Source organism: Bombina bombina, chromosome 2, assembly GCF_027579735.1.
Source record: "Bombina bombina isolate aBomBom1 chromosome 2, aBomBom1.pri, whole genome shotgun sequence".
NCBI lineage: Eukaryota > Metazoa > Chordata > Amphibia > Anura > Bombinatoridae > Bombina > Bombina bombina.
This window is the reverse complement of record NC_069500.1, coordinates 364156512-364177185: the sequence shown is the minus strand read 5'-3', so window position 1 is coordinate 364177185 and position 20674 is coordinate 364156512. Positions and strand designations below refer to the sequence as shown.

The following is a 20674-nucleotide window of genomic DNA, read 5'->3' as shown; positions in this document are numbered from 1 at the left end:
GTTTAATTGCCATTCTGTGTTAAATGACGGCAAACTTAGAACCAAAATTGAATTACAGGTCGGAAGAACTAAAAAAAAATCTGCAACACTTTCACTGTGTTGACCCTAGGGGGCGCAAAGGATCCCAAAAAAGTAAGGGATAAAGCAGATCACTTATTACCAAAATCTGAACCTATATATATATATATATATATATATATATATATATATATATATATATATATATATATATATATATATATAAATATATCTATACTGTATAACTAGCAAGTGACCTAAAATGATACAATATATTAGATATAAAAGAATATCAATAAAATATAAAATATAGACTAAAAAAATATAATAATGCAATTATTCAAATACACATCTACAAAAAATAATAATATAAAAATAAAAAACTTAATAATCAGATGTGTTATATTCAGATAACCCCTAAAGAGTGGTCCAAACTTTTTATCAACATGAGCGGCCATACCTCCTCCATAACACAATTAGAATCTAACCTAAAACTTTTATACCATTGGTATTATACTCCAACCAGGTTGGCATCTATTTTGAAACATACAAACCCTACATGTTAGAGAAATTGTGGTGAATTGGGAAACTTCCAGCACATTTGGTGGAATTGCCCCAACATTACCCAATACTGGCAAGAAATAAAATTAGCTATTGACAAAATTATTATTATTATTATTAAATCCATATTATTGTTGAATAACCTTCCTAAAATAAAATGTAAATTGATGTACAGATTGATACTTCATTTGCTTAATTGTGCTAGAAGATTGATCCCTCTGAATTGGAAATCAACCACAATTCCGCCCTTAATGGACTGGAAGGCACTGGTCACTCGCACTCTGGCGTTAGAGAAATATCAATACGCAAATACCAAATGCATGGATGACTTTCTGGATATGAATTTTCTATGGGAAGAGTATTGTAATCCTTACTCATAATGTATTTTGTCTGATATCCTAAGAAATTACACATAGCCAAGATAACCTAAGATTCCTTATATTTAATAAACTGAACCGTGACCTTACTTAAGCCTGATTTATGCAAATAAATTAACATTGAAAGACAGTGTATGAGATGAGAGATATGTGTTGTGCAATTACTCCTATTGTTGTCTTTGTTGAATGTTCTTCTTCTAGTATTCTTCATGAGAAAAAATAAACTTAAAACACCATGTAATTATAATGTAAGAAGACCATTGTAAAAGCTGTTTTATGTTGCATAAGCTGTTATATTTTGTTTTCATTAATAAAAGAAAATTTAAAATAAAAAATGCTGATATAAGAAAAAGAAACTAAAAACAAGCAGCTATTTTCAGATTAAAACTATTTGGGAAAAAGAAAAAAACTGCTAAATATCAACATATACAAATATTCCTCTTACACAAAAATATGTGTAAATATTTTTATTAAAAATACATAAAAAATACATATATATTTCACACAAAATAAATCAATAAAAAGAATTATATTCACAACATATCAAGCATACATTTAGAAAGAAACAAGCTGTTGTATATCTACTTGTAAATTCCTGTGGTATATTTCCAATGTGTGAAAGAAATACAGAGATAGGTTAAAATGTATGTTTTGCTCTCTCTCTAGATTAGCAAAATATAACCATTTAAATGTTATATCTTTCTAACAATGTCGATTACCGGTCCCTGAAGTCGCTTGCCTCTCCCTTGACTTTTTTTTCTTTAGCTCGCTTTTGCAGTCCCGGTAGCAGTACTATATAGACTTCAAGTCCCTCCTGAAGCTCCCCACTGCATTGACAGCATCCCTTATCTCCTCCCACAACCTTTTCATTGCTGCAGGGGTGGCCTTCAGTGCCTGCAACCTTGTAGCCCTCTCTATATAGGCCATTATAAGGGTCTTCTTCTTCTCCATGCTATACCTCTCCTCCCTCTGCCTGGGTTTCCCCCGTGATGTGAACCTCTGTTCTCCGGACTGTATTGCGTCCTCTCTGCACTCCTGCCTTGCCCCACTGGGCCCAGCCACTTGTTCATCTTCAACAAGGTGGCTTGGCCCACCCACCCTGACCTCTCCCCCTTCCTCTCTAATTCCTCTCCCCCTCTCGTCCCTAATCTCGTCCATAATCTGGTCTCTAATCTCGTCCCTACTCCTCCTCTCCGCTGCCATACTTGATGAAAGTGGGTCAAAATAAAGAAATAAACCAAATAGTGCTCATAGTGTGAATGGGTTTTAGAAAAAAGGAAAAGGGGTAGGAAGAAAAACAGACAAACGTATAAAAATGGAATAAATGAGGGTATGTAAACAATAAGTTGGTATCAAATCAATCAGAATATAACTATACATATGTTTTGTGTGAGACTATGAGGGAGGGAAGGGTATATGGGATGGGTATAGGTTTAAAGAGAATAGGATATGGAGTGTATGTGTGTATGTAGTGTTACTGCTATGTGTATGTAGGTATTGAATGTGGTTGCATGTAAATGAATGTAAATATGTTTAACTATGTGTAAAGAATGAAAAACAAGGCAGCACTCGCACACTCACCCAGACAGATTCGTACTCACTATCGCTCTTACTATCTCTATCCTCCACGCCTAGATCTGTCCCTGTCTCGAAAAAGCAATACAGTCAACGTATTCATGTTCAGAGCGTGCTTATATACTCTATGTTAATGCTTAATGATGTACCGGTTTGCAATGTAAACGAGGTACAGGTGTGCTGTTGTGAAGATTTGTATGTGTACAATGTGGAGTAGTTGTTTGAATTGACGCATGCTCAGATTGAGTTTCAGAATCCACATATGTTTTGAAGTAATGTTTATAATACGATGATGTCATAGTGATCGTTTGCAGAACATTATCATAATTTAGTATTGCAAAATCCCATTAATAAATTTATGATGCTGTTCTAAATAATTATTTTTGTGAAATCTTTCCTAATCTCCAATGCGAATGTTTCCTTTGTGTATAAATGTGTAATTTCTTCTTCTTTTCTTCCATGATGCCGATCCAAACGTATTTGTTAAATCCTTGTTTTGTCTAAATGTTTGAATGTAGTATTTGTTGTAAATAATTGTAATTGTTGAATGTGAATATGCTATGTTGTGTGAGTGATTGTTGTTTGTACATTTGACATGATTATTATTTCTGTCCATTAAGTTGTTTGGATAATATGACAGAGCAATGTGTAGTTCTCGCAATATCGAGTGTTAGATTAAAAATCTGCTGTTTTTTCTGTTTCCATTGATTACTATGGGAGAATCCATTACGTGGTCATACATAAGCAAGTGAAGTAAACGCGGTATTCGTGTTAACGTGATGCGTAACAACGTTCTTTTCAGACTTGTAATACCTGCGCAACAAAAATTGCGCAATAACCGTAACGCATGCGCTATTTGCGCACAGCCATAACGCGAAACTCGTAATTTAGCCGTCTGTTTCTAACCTAGTCAATGACTATTTCCTATTCAAACTTATTTAATGTATGTTTTCATAGAAAATAAGGAAATGTCTAAGTGACCCCAAACTTTTGAACGCCAGTATGTATATATATATATATATATATATATATATATATATATATATATATTTTCTGTTTGACTCAGTACTTGGACATTTTAAAAACTATATAGTGAAATCTTGTACACTTACCATAATTCAACATTTTTTAATACATTGCAGGTACATATAATGAATGCAACTTTCACACTTCCATAGTTAATGCTAGGATCCTCTTTGTCTTCCTATCTGTCAGATGATTTCCATAGTGCTGAAGACAATACTGTAGATTTTATTATTTAAGGTGGTGGACTTTTTCCAGCTAAGAAGCGGTTTATGTCTCACCAAGTTTCATAATAAGTGGTTACTTATTCCTATAGAATATGTGATCTCAGCTTATTGAAAATGTATATGGCTGTATACATTTTTTTTTAAAGAGATTCATGTCTCTACTTTCAAAAATGCAGATGCAGTCAGGTAATATTCTAATCCATAATTGTTAAGGGCAATGATGGGAAAAGCCTTGCTAGCACAGTATGGGAACAAACAATGGCTGTAACAGAATAATTTTCAATGATATTTTAAAAGATGTTTTTTCCCCCACGTTGGCATCTCATTACAAGGGGCAAAATTGAGATGTAAAATTAGGGGAATGCCTAGTCTGTGACATCCATGATTTGAGATGCATACCATCACTTTACTCAGTAAGGGCAAGATTACAAGTCTGCGCAGCAGCGATTTTGTGATCCATTTTTCTTCCGCTGGTATTACAAGTCGGAAGAAATAGACATAACACTAGCGCAACAGTCCTTTCCGCATCAATCCATACCGCGATCTAAGAGTTTTGTAAAGTGTTTATTGCAAAACTAAAAAGTTTCACAAAACACCACAAAAATACATTACAAAGTACACTTACACCCATAAACTACACTATTTACCCCTAAACCGCAAACCCTTACATTGTAAACACTAAATAAAAGTATTAACCCCAAAACCGCCATCCCCCACATCACAAACACTAAATAAAAGTATTAACCCCTAAACCGCCATCCCCCCACAACGCAAACTTTTTTTTTCTTTTTGGTAATTTCGTTTGTTATTTTTTGTAATGGTAGGTTTGATTTTTTTTGTGTGTGTAAATGTTAGGTTTTTTTATTTTTGTAATTTTTTATTTTTAAGTAATTTTTATTTTACAGGTAAGTTTTTATTTTTTAAGGTAGTTAGTATAGTTTTAATTTAATTTATGGGTATTTTAATTGGGGTTGTTAGGGGTGTTAGGTTGGGGGTTTAGTTATTAGTTTTTTACTGTGCGATGTGGGGGGTGGCAGTTTAAGGGTTAATAGTAGTTTATGTACTTTGCGATGTGGGGAGTTAGCAGTTTAGAGGTTAGCGGTTTAGGGGTTAACAGTTTATGTACTTTAAATCAAAAAAGGAAAGAGAACAGCACACCTGTTTGTGGGGCACAGAGCAAGATTTGCCAAATCTTGTTAATCCAAATAGTCATTCATCCAAAGCACTCCAGCCACCAGAAGAAATCTTTGTTTAAAAGACCTTTATTTTCATTAGTTGGGTCAAACTAATTTATTTATGTACTTTGCAATGTGGAGGGATGGCGGTTTAGGAGTTAATAGTTTATGTACTTTGCAATGTGGGGGAATGGCGGTTTAGGAGTTAATAGTTTATGTACTTTGCAATGTGGGGGAATGGCGGTTTAGGGATTAACAGTTTATGTACTTTGCAATGTGGGGGAATGGCGGTTTAGGGGTTAACAGTTTATGTACTTTACAATGTGGGTAGGGTGACGGTTTAGGGGTTTATTTTTGTAGTTTGCGATGTAGGGGATGGTGGTTTAGGGGTCAATAGTATTATTTAGTGTTTGCGATGTCGGGGGATAGCAAATTAGGGGTTATTAGATGTTTTAGAACTGCATGTCCCATGATGCTCTATTGGACGTCAGAGTTCCCAAGCATCATGGGAAATGTAGTTCTGAAACATCTGGAGTGCCAAGGTTCACCGTCCATCACTGGGCTAGGGACTTATGGTAGGGTGTTAAATTTTGTTTGTTTTTTTTTCCACTTTTTTTTTTCTCCATTGATTTCTATGGGAGAACACATGCACGAGCACGCCAAAACTCTGCTAACGAAAAAACGTATTTTTATCGCTAGCGGTAAATTTAGATTTCCCGCACAACTTATAATCTGGCCCTAAGAGTTTTAGGGAGTTTCTACCCATATTCAGTATAATAGCCCTAAATAAAGTGCCAGCTACTCTGAATTTGCTAGGCAGTGACTACACAGAGGAAGGGTATGGTAAATAAGAGAAGGGGCAATCAAAAAAGTGTAGGAATATGCAGATTAGGTCCCACACTAATACTTCCTCTTTAATATTGTCCTTTGTGGTCACAAGTAAACACCCAATGGTTTAAAAACTCATATGGCTTTAATTACTATTAATAGTAAATAGTGATAGTTGGCTTAGCACCCAGAATGTTAATGAAGGTTGTAGCAGAGTGTATGAATCATTTTACAGCATCGGGTATCTCTGTTATACTGTACACTATTCTCCTGGAAGTTAAATACTTATGGTTTATTCATTATCATATGAACTGTCCCTTGTTATTCTTCACAATTTGTATTTGGATGAAATATCACAGATTTATAAGAACTCATTTAACCTTTTTACCTTATATCCTAGACTTTATGTGATACTGAGTATTGCTGACAAGTGACTGAATGATCCCGAGTCTCTTGGTTTTTCAGTTTATGACAGTTAATAATACAGATTGTAGCAACAAGTATAATTTATGTGAGTAGTTTACAATCGATATAGACGCGTTTTTGGACAAAGCCACGCATCCATGACCAGAAGATCAAATGTGCATTTTCAATGGGAATAATGTTCTAATGTCCACAGGTGTCAACAACTGCTTTGTGGTGTAATTCACATATTTCATTACTGTAGAGCTGTATGTGCCCCCCTCCAAATTGACTAGGCCTTAAGTGATAGGAGTTATTAGTGTTAGGGTGTTACAGTAAAGTTTCTGTTTTTAAACATCCAGTTGCCTTTGTATATAGACTAATCCAATATATAAAACACATATACCTTCAGCATATATTACAACATATTGGTCCTAGGGAATATGGTACCTAGAGTTAATCATGGAAATGAATTCACCGCGGTGGCTGCCAAAAATAAGGTATTTTTTTATTATCAAACATAAATATTCTCACCATGACTATGTGTCCTCATAAAGCTACTATTGCCACTTGGCACATTACTCAGTCTCAAGCAGTGGCTACGATTTTTAGATATGCAACGCCCTCCCCACCCATCCGCAATACCCTTTAATTACCAGCTGGTGGTACAGGTAGAGTGTAGAGACGTTGCATTGCCGAGCATTAGGCACTAGGTGTCTCTGGATCCCCACCGTCTCCCATGTGCTCTTCACCCCTCCCAGACTCAGTGAGGGAATGTGATGCGGGCTCAGTGTCAGCATTGTGGGCCAGGCTTCCTATTCATACCGAAGCTGTCAAACCAGTTACCCCCTTTCCTAGCGAAAATAGCGCTTCCTACGGCAAGACCCGGCATCTACTAGTGAGGTCGGCAGTGTTAGCATCAAGGTTGCCCCGTGCAATGCCAGCCTGGCAGCAGCAAGCGATGCGCAAGGCCGGCTGAGCCTAGCTGCGGGATGGGGTGCACAGGTCTTCCAGGGGTGTCTGCACGCGCACCTCCCTGCACGGTGTAGGCCTGCGCGTGCTGCCGCGAGGACGAATGGAATCTTACCCGGAGGTAGGTGGTATCTGCCCGCACCGTGCTATGCACGTACCCTGTCGCTTTGCAGTGTACCTGGCTGGCTCCTTACGCCTCTGCTGCAACTGCACTGTGTGCTTAGCATGCATGCCGCGATGATCACCTATGTACATCATCATTCATGAGGAGCTCTCTACCTGTATCATGCATGACATGTTTCCTGTAGAACTGTATGCCAGATAGATGCAATCTAAACATCATAGGATTTGTTTATTGGCTACTGCACGGAGTTCAGGATCTGATGTGTATATTACTGGGATTTATAGGCATAGTAAAGCACTAAATAAAGATTTTCTGTGTGGCAGAGGATCTCTTAGACATGGTTTAATATGTACTATAATGTGGGAGTCTCATAGTGATTTATGTACAGTACTCAGTCAGAGGATCTCATATAAGGTAGAGATGGATACTGTAAAATAACTGGCTAATTTAATATCAATATTATGTTTTTCTTTGTATAGTGTTCAGGAATCCAATGAAGATCCATGAATATCAGACTTGAGTCTCTTATAGTAAAGATAAGATTTTCTTTAAACCGCATATCCTGGGCCCACATAAAGATGGGGTTTACAGCAATTAGGAGGTCCCACAAAGTAATATGACCCATGTATGGTAATCTGGGAATTCTGTACAGAGATGTTAGAATGATCTATTTACAATAAACATAGGATCATACAGTTGTCGAATCTAGGTCCCAGAAAGAATGCCGAGGACCATTTGATGTAATTTTTTTTTGCAGCCTGGCAAGGGTGCCTGTGTGTAGTTATATGTAGAGTAAAGCAAATGCTAGTAGCTGGAATTAAAATTCCAAGAGCTGTGGCTCCCTAGCTCCTGATATTTGTCAGACCCTTATTGAGGTCATGTGATACCTACAGTTCATAAGCATTCTTACATGGTGATAATAGATGGCATTAACTCATTGGCTGCTAGAGAGGACAGCAAACACATTGGTTTGTCTTTGTCAACCAAGGGGTTAATACATTGAGAAATACAGGTACTTCATATATATATATAACAGATGCAGGTAACTGATTAGTAGTCACCAAATGTTCATACACTGGGGATGGTAATGGTTCAATACATCATTATAATACACTTGGGTATGCATCTTCCCTTATCAATAAAGCATTAAGATGTGCATGTTTATTCTGTTTTATTGCATATAAACACATAAGTAGTCCATAAGTCATAATAATAAAAATTTAAGCTTTTTCAGCTATTGCTGGTAGTTGAGTGCCCAAAGATAGCCTTGTTTGCAGTGGGGTTCTCAGTGTGTTTCTATGGTATCTGTGTTCCAACCATTTTGCTGCCAGATAATGCCCACACAGTCTGCACTTTTCCTTCTTATTGCATAACCTTGTCTAGCCAATACATTTTGTTAAATAAACTAGTATCTCACCAGTTGTGGTATGCTTGTTTCTAAAGATGTTTTACATTTTCATATTGTATTTGTTCTATATTATTTAACCTATAGATGTGTTTTTATACAAGTGACCTGAAGGGCTGTTTGTTTGTTTGTTTTTCTTTCTAGCATTTCAAAGAGGTTATTTAAAACTATTGCTTGTACATGAATATTCATATGCTGAATAAACTCACTTTTTATTGTTGTGTTTTCTGAAGTTTGTCCACCAATACAGCTGTGTGTGTTTTATCAGTATCCACATGGCTCCGTTCATAATATCAATTGTGTAGAAACATTAATTTCCTGATAGTTTTTAAATAAATATAAGCACCATTTACTTAACCCTTCTCAATGTAAAAATAGGTTTGTCGTGTTTAATTGCTTCTTATTCATATGCATGAAAAACATCTTCGCCTTTCACTCCAAATTAAAAATAACTGTTCTAATACAGTTTGGACATTTTATTCAGATAATTGACTCTGTGATTTTCCTGTTCATTCAGCCTAATAAATTAAAATATAATTGATTTTTTTATTTTATTTTTACAAATGCCCCAAATCCTCCTGTCTTGTAATACAATGAAATATTTGGAAGGGAGGGTTATACTAATATGCCATTTAGATGACTGTTCAGCACTGACATGTTTGTCCATTTTTCTGTAAGCAGAGAACATCTCAGGGTTTAGCTACTCCATTCAACAAGGCAAATCTCCTTATATTGGTTGTAGTGAAGCTGTAGAAAATGGACACCAGCTATCCACTGACATGCAGCAATTTTGCTAAAGCTGAACACGCTAGTCTATGGTATTCTCTGTGAAAGGCTTTCTGAATATCGTTAATACATTTGTTCAAATAAAAATGCTTTCTTTTGGCGAAGGGGGTTAAAGGGACATTGTACACTAGATTTTTCTTTGCATAAATGTCTTATAGATGATCCATTTATATAGCCCATCTGGAAGTGTTTTTTGTAACTATGTATAGTTTTGCTTATTTTTTTAATAACATTGTGATGATTTTCAGACTCCTAACCTAGCCCCGCAGTGTTAGATGCATACACGCGATTACAGACTCCTGTTTATATTATCTGTCTTTTCATATGGGCGGGGGGGATCTGCTCTTATTGTTTTCCCGGCCCCTTTCACTGGGTGTCCCAGTCAATCTAATCAACAGTGCTAAACTGGGAGCTTCTAAGTAAGTTTTTAAAAGGTTTTATACTGGATTTTTAGATCAGTATCTGTGCATATTCTTCTTTATATTAGTGTCTATTACATGCAGTTAAATGGATATTGGTGTACACTGTCCCTTTTTAAGGCTTTTCTTTTCAAAGTAACCTCTTCTCCTTGCTGTCCTCCTCTTAAAGTGCTGTTTGTCGCTGGTAGTTTACTCCTGTTGTAGAACTTAGCACAGTGCAAACGTACTGAAAATAATAATATTTAGAGTTTTATATATGACTTTTATGTGTCTTTACTTTGACAGCATAGGTTCATCTGCAATTATTGCTGTCTGTTACTTTCTAAAATAAAATGTTTCTGGATCGCTTTCACTTTACGTCAAATATGCCAAGGTATGAGAATATCTATTTTACAATATACAGGTACAAATCCCCAAATCTGGAATTATTCTCATATCCAGACTTTTACATTAAAATTTATTTTTTAAATAAAATGATTAAATTACTATTTTCCCCACCAGTAAGTCACACTCTTCTCTGCGCGCATTTGTGTTTTTCGTTTTGTTTTTTGTGTGTTCTAAAATACAAACTATAGTCTATATACTATGTATACAAAAGTATTAACAATGATATAAAACTGTGTTTAGGTTGCATGTATAAACATGTAAATATTGCCTACATTACATAAGATATTGTTGTTTACCCTTGGTTCCATCCAATCTGAAAGCTGTCCTCTTATACAGTTGGAACTATACACATTTTCCGAAATCTAAACGTTTTCCAGTCCCCAAGCAGTCTGTATAAATGATGTTGTACCTGTATTTTAACAAAGGTCATAACTTGTCGTTGATATGTGGAACAGTGTTTTATTAGATGTGGCACAAACAAGCACAATAAAGCAGCAATACTTGAGTATGTATTTTTAATAAGAAAATAAGATTTATACAGGGTAATTTCCAAACTGCTATAAAACCTAACACCATTTAATTCCATCCCCTTTGCCTATTCCTCTGTGTCTTTGTACTTGGTTATATTGCTAGGCCTGTTTTTTTTATAGTATTACACAATTAATTGCTATTAATAGGAACATTAACCTTTCATGATTCAGAGTATAACATTTTAAAAAAAACTTTCTAATTGATACCCGCTCCTACTGAGCATGTGCACAAGTTCACAGGGTATGTGTATACTAAGCTGTGATTGGCTGATGGGTGTCACATGATACAGGGGGCTGGCAAATGGGGTGTAAAAATGTTGGCAGAATAAAAAAAATCTACTGCTTATTTGAAATTCAGAGTAAGTGTTATTGCATTGTCTTTTCATTAGGCACTTGTTTATGATGCAATTCTTCTGTATTTACTATTTAGTGGTACTCTATTGACGTAAACAGTAATTTGCACTGCATATGTTTTTATTGTAAAGGAATTGGCTATATATGTTAATTGTTTTAGGCTTATGTTGCAAACAGTTTAAACATATACAGCTTTTGTAAACCTTTAAAATAGTGGATGTCAGTGCCCAGTAAATAAATCAAATGTCTCTCTAAAATATGACGTGTCCCCCATACACAATATACAAGAACACATGAAGTATTAGCCCAATCCCAGCAGTGATTTCCACATCTCTCCAGTGTATACGTTCAATCAAGCATTCTTTGTTAAAGGGACATGAAACAGATTACCCTAAATTTTTCTCCCCTTTAAAGGGACATAATACTCATATGCTAAATCACTTGAAACTGATGCAGTATAACTGTAAAAAGCTGACAGGAAAATATCACCTGAGCATCTCTATGTAAAAAAGGAAGATATTTTACCTCACAATCTCCTCAGCTCAGCAGAGTAAGTTCTGTGTAAAAAGTTATACTTCACCTGCTCCCAGCTGCAGGTAAAAAAAGAAAAATGAACAGCAGCCAATCAGCATCAGCAGTGCTGAGGTCATGAACTCTTACTGTGATCTCATGAGATTTGACTTAAAGTGAAGGTAAACTTACCTGTATATCGAAATAGAATTCAATTATCTGTCACAAATAAATATGAGTTTCATTCATCAACCTGTATGAAATCATCTTTGAAATAAAGTTATCGCTGTATAAAATCTCTATTTTAAGATGATAACAATCAACCCTTTTTTTTTGTTTTTTTTGTTTTTTTTCCCCTCTTGATCACGTTCTTATAAGTACCAATTGAATTTCTGGCCGTTAGGTGGCCGTGGATCTACGTCACCCGCCTACTATTCCAAAAGCGCATGCGCTACTGTCCTATTCTATATTTTGTACTCCAGCGTGCGCTCCCGTTCGCGCATGCGTAGTAGCTTTAAATAGGACCACCTACACTAAATATTGTTACCAACGTGTCCGGTCTTAAACAAAAACTGCTAATCTCTCAATCGCACAACATAGCACTGAATGAACACTATATAGTTGTTCCTTCAGCGCTATGTTGCAAACGGCGATTAACGCATGCGCATTGTTGTTTGTGATTGAGGAGTATCGCATGCGCATTGGTGATAGACATCTGAGGTTTGCTCATGCGCAATGCTTACGCTCGTCGTGTACGAGCTTTGGAGATGCGCATAGAGCGGGTGGGGCCGCTCTATACGTAACAGCATCCAAAATCCAGAAGCTGAGGTGGGGTGGAGTTTAGACGCTAACGGTAGGCAGCTTAGTATAATACAAAAAAAAATGAAATATGTCATATAACATGGAATAAATTTAGCGAACAGCTTATTATATTAGCCAATGATGCATTAATGTCTTGAACACATGTAAACTTAACCTTCACTTTAACTCTCATGAGATTTCATAGTAAGCTTCCTTTACCTGATTGGTGAAATATGAGAGTTCACGAGGCTCATTCCCTAAGCTGTCCTAGGACAGACACACTAAAATGCTGCTTAGTAGAAATCCTTTACAATGGGAGGTGGCTACTGAGGAACTTTTGAGGTAAAATATCTTTCTTTTTTACATAGAGATGTTCAGGAGATATTTTCTAGTCGGCTTTTTACAGCTATGCTGCATCACTTTCAAGTGTTTAAACATTTGGATATTATGGCCCTTTAATTTGTTCCCAACGATCCGTTTTACCTGCTGGAGTGTATTAAATTGTTTACACATAGCAGCTTTGTCTTTATATCGGTATTTGAAATAGCTGATTTTGCTTGTGGCATCACTACCTGTACTGAAAAAGGTTCTATACTTAAAGGCATATGAAACCCAAAATGTTTTTTTCATGATTCAGATAGACAGTGAGCATATTATTTCAAACAACTTTCCATTTTACTTTCATTATCAAAGTTACTTTATTCTGTTGGTATTCTTTGTTGAAGGAGCAGCACTGCACGTTTTGAAGCTAGCGGAACACATCTGGTGAACCAATGACAAGAGGCATATATGTGTAGCAACCAATCGGTAGCTAGCACCCAGTAATGTATTATTGCTCCTGGGCCTGCCTAGGTATTGTTTTCAACAAATGATACAGAGAACAAATCAAATTAGAAATACTGTAGAAGTAAATTGGAAAGTTGTTTAAAATTGCACACTCTCTCTGAATCGTGAAAGAAAAACAATTGTTTTTCTGGCCCCTTAAAGTATAGGCTATTGACAATCTATGTAAACACAGCCAGCAGAAGAAATTACACTCCCAGTGGGGAGTGGAAGAGATACATTTCTAAAGTGTTAATTTTCAATTGTTTTTTCTAAGTATTGTATATAAAGAAAGCATTTGAGTGATAAGGATGTCATATCTTTGCAAGCTTAGTCTATTTTAATGGGTTGTGTTTTCAAAGCGAAAATGCAGCTATTTAACATACAAAAATAAACATAAACAATACATTTCAAACCCATTTTATACACTGCAGCTGATATAACAAGTCATTGGGGACAAAAATGTTACAGTACACTGCTCCTTTAAGGTTCAGGCCAAACCAGAACACTCTTGTGCTGTGCGCAGCAAATTATTTACAATGGCATATAAATGCAAACTCCCCCATAGATATTTACAGTCTCGCACACTCTCTATCTCATACACAGATTCTCATGCACGCTCACAAACTCACTGTCACAAACTAGTTTTCTTTCTCTCTCCTCTCTCTTTCACACATAGACTCGCTAACACACACACACATTCTCTTTCACACACTCTTTCTTGACTCTTGGTGGTCAAATGTGTCTAATTACAGTAAAAAATGGAGAGGTAGCGAGGTTTGGCGGATAAGTACGCTCGCAATTTTAAAGATGCGAGTTTTAACATAATTGACGGCTTTGTACATATCAGTTTGCGAGTTTTGACGCAAGATTTGTTGCGGGTAGCTCGCTGACTGCTTAGTACATGGAGCCCTTAGACTCGCTAACACACACTCTCTTTCACACACACACACACACACACTCACTCTTTCACACATAGACTGACACACACAGACTCACTCTTTCACACATAGACTGACACACACAGACACATGCACTCACTCTTTCACACACAGACTGACACACACAGACTCACTCTTTCACACATAGACTGACACACACAGACACATGCACTCACTCTTTCACACACAGACTCACACACTCTTTCACACATAGACTCACACACACACACACACACACTCACTCTTTCACACATAGACTCACACACACACTCACTCACACGCACTCACTCTTTCACACATAGCCACACAAAGAAATACATGAAAGAGATAAATAACTGTAGGCATGTGCAGTGTGTTGCAAATGCACAAAATCACCTTTTTTGGCTGTGGCTGTTTCCCACCAAACATTAGTATGTCCAGATCTGACTCTGCTTCAAACCCAGAAACAAATGGAAACCTGAACTGTCCGGGTCATTCCCTGACAGGTGGCAACCCTAATTGCAATGTTTTTGTACTAGACATAAATAAACATTGTTATTTTACAAAGTCAAATGTTTCCTCTCCCTTTCAAAAAATGTGTTATTTGAATTGTTGTTGTTTACATATATCCTAATTTACTTTTGCAATTTCCTAATAACTGGTGATGATTTTTCAAAATTTTCCACACCCATGGCCACCTCCTATCACCGTGTTACTTCAGTAATTTTCTTCAAACGAAAACTGTAATTAAAGATGACTTGTATATTAAAGGGACATGAAGCCCAATTTTTTTCTTTCGTGATTCAGAAAGAGCGTGTAATTTTAAACAACTTTCCAATTTACTTCAATTATTTAATTGGCTTCCTTCTCATGTTGTTCTTTGCTGAAAGGTTTATCTCTGAATGCTCAGGAGCAGCAAAGAAACCTAGGTTCTAGCTGCTGATTGGTGGCTGCATCTATACACTGATTGTCTTTGGCTCACCCATGTGTTAAGTTAGAAACCAGTAGTACACTGCTGCTCCTTCTGCAAATGATACCAAGAGAATGAAGGGCTTTTAATAATAGAAGTAAATTGGAAAGTTGTTTAAAATTATATGTTCTACCTAAATCATGAAAGAAAATTTTAGGGTTTCATGTCCCTTTAAGTGTATATGAGGTGAAATTATTAGAAATGATAGAACACTTATAATTTTAGGGTGTTTATGAATTAAAAGCAGCAGGATATGACAAGAAAAAAGTAACGACGAAAGTGACTTTAAAAATGCTCAACAATACAAAAAAAAGAGAATCTTTTAAAAAATACATTAGCATTAAATGTAGAGAGAGAAAAAAATTGCGATGCACATTTTTAAATTAAAAAAAAAAAAAAAAAACTTTTTTGATGTGCAGATATTTTGCAATGTAGTGCTCAATTGCTGATCCATACTTAGCATTTGTATAATGGATTAGTTTTCCTTATGAGCACTTTAAAGTATTATTCTGTCACTTGCAGTGTCTGTGATATAAACCATCTCTGGCTCTGAGTAAGCACAGCGATTGGATGGGATGGGGGGGCAAATGGAAGTTTGATTCAGATGCACCTTGCACAGTAAAAAACATTTGTGGAAACAGTGATGACTTTCACTAAAACCATTTTTGCTATTTTGCGAATGCATACAAAATGAATGTAAAATATGCTTCTATTCAGAATTAAACTGCTCTTAAAGGGACACTAAACATGCTGTAAGTACAAGACATTTCTATATCAGCTATGAGTAAACATTATAAAAACAAATTAACACCTTGTTTACTGCAATTGTTTTTCAAAAGCCAAACTTCTAGTGGAATAGACAAATACAAATTCATTATGTTAGCAAAACTATTGTTTTACGGTTCATTGCCTTATAACCTTTTCTGAGTACAATTAGGGGCAGATATAGAGCAGTGTTTGGCTTGAGAAATCTGCTGTGTGCGTTTCTAGTTGATAGGATTAGGACACCCACAATCTTCAGAGTTAAATTACTGTACTGCAAATGTATGTTATTATACAAAATTAAAGCTTTTATATTACAATATCTCTGTGTTTACCATCGCTTTAAGTGGGCATTAAACACGTGGTTTTGTGTAAAAATGTGGCCTTTTTCCACACTTCTACAGAGGCCAAAAAGCATAATCTGTAACTTAGGTTTTAAAATTCTGCAAATTGCTTAAACCAGTTAAAGGGACACTGAACCCAAATATTTTCTTTTGTGATTCAGATAGAGAATGCAATTTTAAGCAACTTTCTAATTAACTCCTATTATCACATTTTCTTCATTCTCTTGGTATCTTTATTTGAAATGCAAGAATGTAAGTTTAGATGCCGGCCCATTTTTGGTGAACAACCTATGTTGTTCTTGGTGATTGGTGGATAAATTCACCCACCAATAAAAAAGCTCTGTCCAGGGTCTGAACCAAAAAAATTGCTTAGATGCCTTCTTTTTAAATAAAGATACCAAGAGAATGAAGAAAATTTGATAATAGGAGTAAACTAGAAAGTTGCTTAAAATTGTGTGCTCTATCTGAATCACGAAAGAAAAAAATTTGGGTTCAGTGTCCCTTTAATTGATTTGCAGGTTACAGAATTTGCCTTTTGGCCTTTCCTGGGGGAGAGTACTTTTTTTTTTCTTCTTCACAAAAGGATGAGCTGTTAAAATGCCTTTTTAAGTACATAGCAATTTTGTCTGTATATCATGTTGCTGCAAGAAATCCCTACAGAAATAGGAATGTTACTTTCTGTTGTCAGACTTTTTTTCTGGTAATAATAAGAATAAAATAAATGATATTCTTGCTTTTAGCTGGATACAGCCTTAGCTTCTTCAAAGTCAAACCAGACAAGAAAATAGATTGTTTAATAATAAATGTTACTGTGAGTAAAATGCAAATAAATCTGTTCTTTGTAAACCAAGCAATAAGCAGAGTTGTTGACTTTCCTTTTTTGGTCCTTTATATTTACTCAAGAAAGGAATAGATTAGATATACAAGGAAAACTGGCTTAGGCTTTAGATATAGATATGAAGTACGCCTGTAATTTATGTCCTGGGGATATTATTGCTGGTAGCTGAATACAATATTGTAGCTTTTCCCCAATTGCCTTTTAACCATTTGACTGCCATTTGACGACTGGAAAACATTGCTTACCAATATGTTGTTGATTTCTGGAAACAAAAAATTTAAATCAAATTTAAAAGTCCTAAAAGGAGCAATAAAATTCTCTTTTGTATAGTTTCTCTTTTGCTGTCATACACCCTCTAAATCATTATTGTAAGTATTATTTTTAATTATTTTTCCTAGGTAACTGTGTTTAACTCCCCATAAAGACCTTTCAGCTCAGCTCCCAAGAAGTACACAGCCAGTCAGCTGATTAGAAGCAAGTCATACAAACCTGCCAATCAACGGATTGCACCTCATAAGCAGCACACAACTGTTGATTGTTGGGGTCATGTGACTACCACTTCTGATCATCTGATCAGCTGTGTCCTACTCAGGAACCTCAAGGCTTGGAACTCCTGAGGGGGGCTCCTACTGAGCATGTGCAAGAGTTCACAGGATACAGGAGGATGGAAATTTGAACTGACATTTTTCAGAAAAAAATCTACTGCTCTTTTAAAATTTATACTAAGTGCAATTCCATTGTCTTTTTATTAATCACTTGATGATTATGCAATTCTGCTGTTTCATGGTCCTTTAAACACATAGCAAAAATGATATGCTCTAATAAATCAGAACAGTGACATTGTGTCGTGAGAGAGTTAGAGGTGTGCCACCCACTTTTGATTGTAATTTTTTTATAGCACACTTTTTTTTTTTTTTATTATTGAAAGGATATTAAAATTAAAGTTCTATTATCAAAATGTCTTGCTTCTCTGGGTATCATTTGTTGAAAATCATAATTAGGTAGGCTCAGGAGCAGCAGTACACCACTGGGAGCTAGCTGGTGGCTGCACATATACACCAAATATGTTCAGTTGAGTCTCAGTAGTGTGTTGCTACTCTGTAGCTAACTTTAATTTTAAAGGGATATAAAACCCAATTTTTTTTTTCTTTCATGATTCAGATAGAGCATGCAATTTTAAGCAACTTTCTAATTTACTCCTATCAATTTTTCTTCATTCTTTTGGTATCTTTAGTTGAAAAAGCAGAAATGTAAGCTTAGGAGCAGGCACATTTTTGGTTCAGTACCCTGGGTAGCGCCTGCTAATTGGTGGCTACATTTAACTATGATTTTTAACTTATTTCAAGAGACTCAGTTATAGGCAAGCGGCAATGCAATAACAAAATGCTCTGCACTTGTATGGCACTTTAACCAGTAAACTGAGCATATGTTTTAACATTTTTAAAGAAATCCACACATACAGCCAAGATGTACCATTCAAAACGGATAAAAATGATTCTATGGTTCCTTTTTTTTTATGTGCGGTTGGCTGCTAATTTTTAATACATTTGTTAACCCCTGATATAGTGACATTTTGAGTGTGTAGAATTGATGACTAACTTACCAAACATTAGGTTTTGTAAGTAGCTAGGCCTAATAAGAAAATGTAAAGGATTAATTTTTTTTTTATTTCCTTTCTACCATGCTGCTTGAATTCTGTTTCTTAAAGTGAATCCTAGTTCTGTAGTGAAATTTGTTTTTTTACTCTGAAACTTCAACCTCTTTTGAGAGAAACTCTGTATTTTTAGTCGCTTCTGACTAGACGTGTTATTTGTCTTACTATGTAAATTGATTTTGACTTTCTGTAAAGAAGCATGGAGTGGGTTAATCAGCCATGTGAGCAAAATAGATGCTGCTGGCAACTGGTCATACAACGTATATGCTTTTACATTTAGCATGCCACTTAAATTATATCAATTATCAAATTATATTTTAAAGGGACATACAAGAGTAAACCATGTTCTAATATGTTGTATATAAACAATGGTGCAATAATAAAATGCTTTGACTATGTGTTTAACAATGTGTTTACAGGAAGTTAAGGGCAGCTTCAGAGCATCAACACACTACTGGGACTTTGCAGAGCACATATAGGCCTAGATTTAGAGTTCGGCGGTAGCCGTCAAAACCAGCGTTAGAGGCTCCTAACGCTGGTTTTGGCCGCCCGCTGGTATTTGGAGTCAGTGATTAAAGGGTCTAACGCTCACTTTTCAGCCGCGACTTTTCCATACCGCAGATCCCCCTACGCCATTTGCGTAGCCTATCTTTTCAATGGGATCTTCCTAACGCTGGTATTTAGAGTCGTTTCTGCAGTGAGCGTTAGAGCTCTAACGACAAGATTCCAGCCGCCTGAAAATAGCAGGAGTTAAGAGCTTTCTGGCTAACGCCGGTTTATAAAGCTCTTAACTACTGTACCCTAAAGTACACTAACACCCATAAACTACCTATGTACCCCTAAACCGAGGTCCCCCCACATCGCCGCCACTCGATTTAAATTTTTAACCCCTAATCTGCCGACCGCCACCTACGTTATACTTATGTACCCCTAATCTGCTGCCCCTAACACCGCCGACCCCTGTATTATATCTATTAACCCCTAACTTGCCCCCCACCACGTCGCCGCAAGCTACTTAAAATAATTAACCCCTAATCTTCCGACCGCAAATCGCCGCCACCTACGTTATCCCTATGTACCCCTAATCTGCTACCCCTAACATCGCCGACCCCTATGTTATATTTATTAACCCCTAATCTGCCCCCCTCAACGTCGCCGACACCTACCTACACTTATTAACCCCTAATCTGCCGAGCGGACCTGAGCGCTACTATAATAAAGTTATTAACCCCTAATCCGCCTCACTAACCCTATCATAAATAGTATTAACCCCTAATCTGCCCTCCCTAACATCGCCGACACCTAACTTCAATTATTAACCCCTAATCTGCCGACCGGAGCTCACCGCTATTCTAATAAATGTATTAACCCCTAAAGCTAAGTCTAACCCTAACACTAACACCCCCCTAACTTAAATATAATTTTTATCTAACGAAATAAATTAACTCTTATTAAATAAATAATTCCTATTTAAAGCTAAATACTTACCTGTAAAATACATCCTAATATAGCTACAATATAAATTATAATTATATTATAGCTATTTTAGGATTAATATTTATTTTACAGGCAACTTTGTAATTATTTTAACCAGGTACAATAGCTATTAAATAGTTAAGAACTATTTAATAGTTACCTAGTTAAAATAATAACAAATTTACCTGTAAAATAAATCCTAACCTAAGATATAATTAAACCTAACACTACCCTATCAATAAAATAATTAAATAAACTACCTACAATTACCTACAATTAACCTAACACTACACTATCAATAAATTAATTAAACACAATTGCTACAAATAAATACAATTAAATAAACTATCTAAAGTACAAAAAATAAAAAAGAACTAAGTTACAGAAAATAATAAAATATTTACAAACATAAGA

General features: G+C 35.9%; 1 protein-coding gene across 10 annotated transcripts in view; it reads left to right on the top strand.

Moving 5' to 3' along the window:
* Positions 1-6998: 6998 nt before the first annotated feature.
* The window catches only part of PITPNM2 (phosphatidylinositol transfer protein membrane associated 2), a 545415-nt gene continuing 531739 nt past the window's right edge, over positions 6999-20674 (top strand). For all 10 annotated transcript variants that reach the window (XM_053701788.1, XM_053701795.1, XM_053701793.1 and 7 more), the window contains exon 1: positions 6999-7279. The gene's annotated coding sequence lies outside the window, so the exon portion shown is untranslated. The remainder of the gene's footprint in view (positions 7280-20674) is intronic.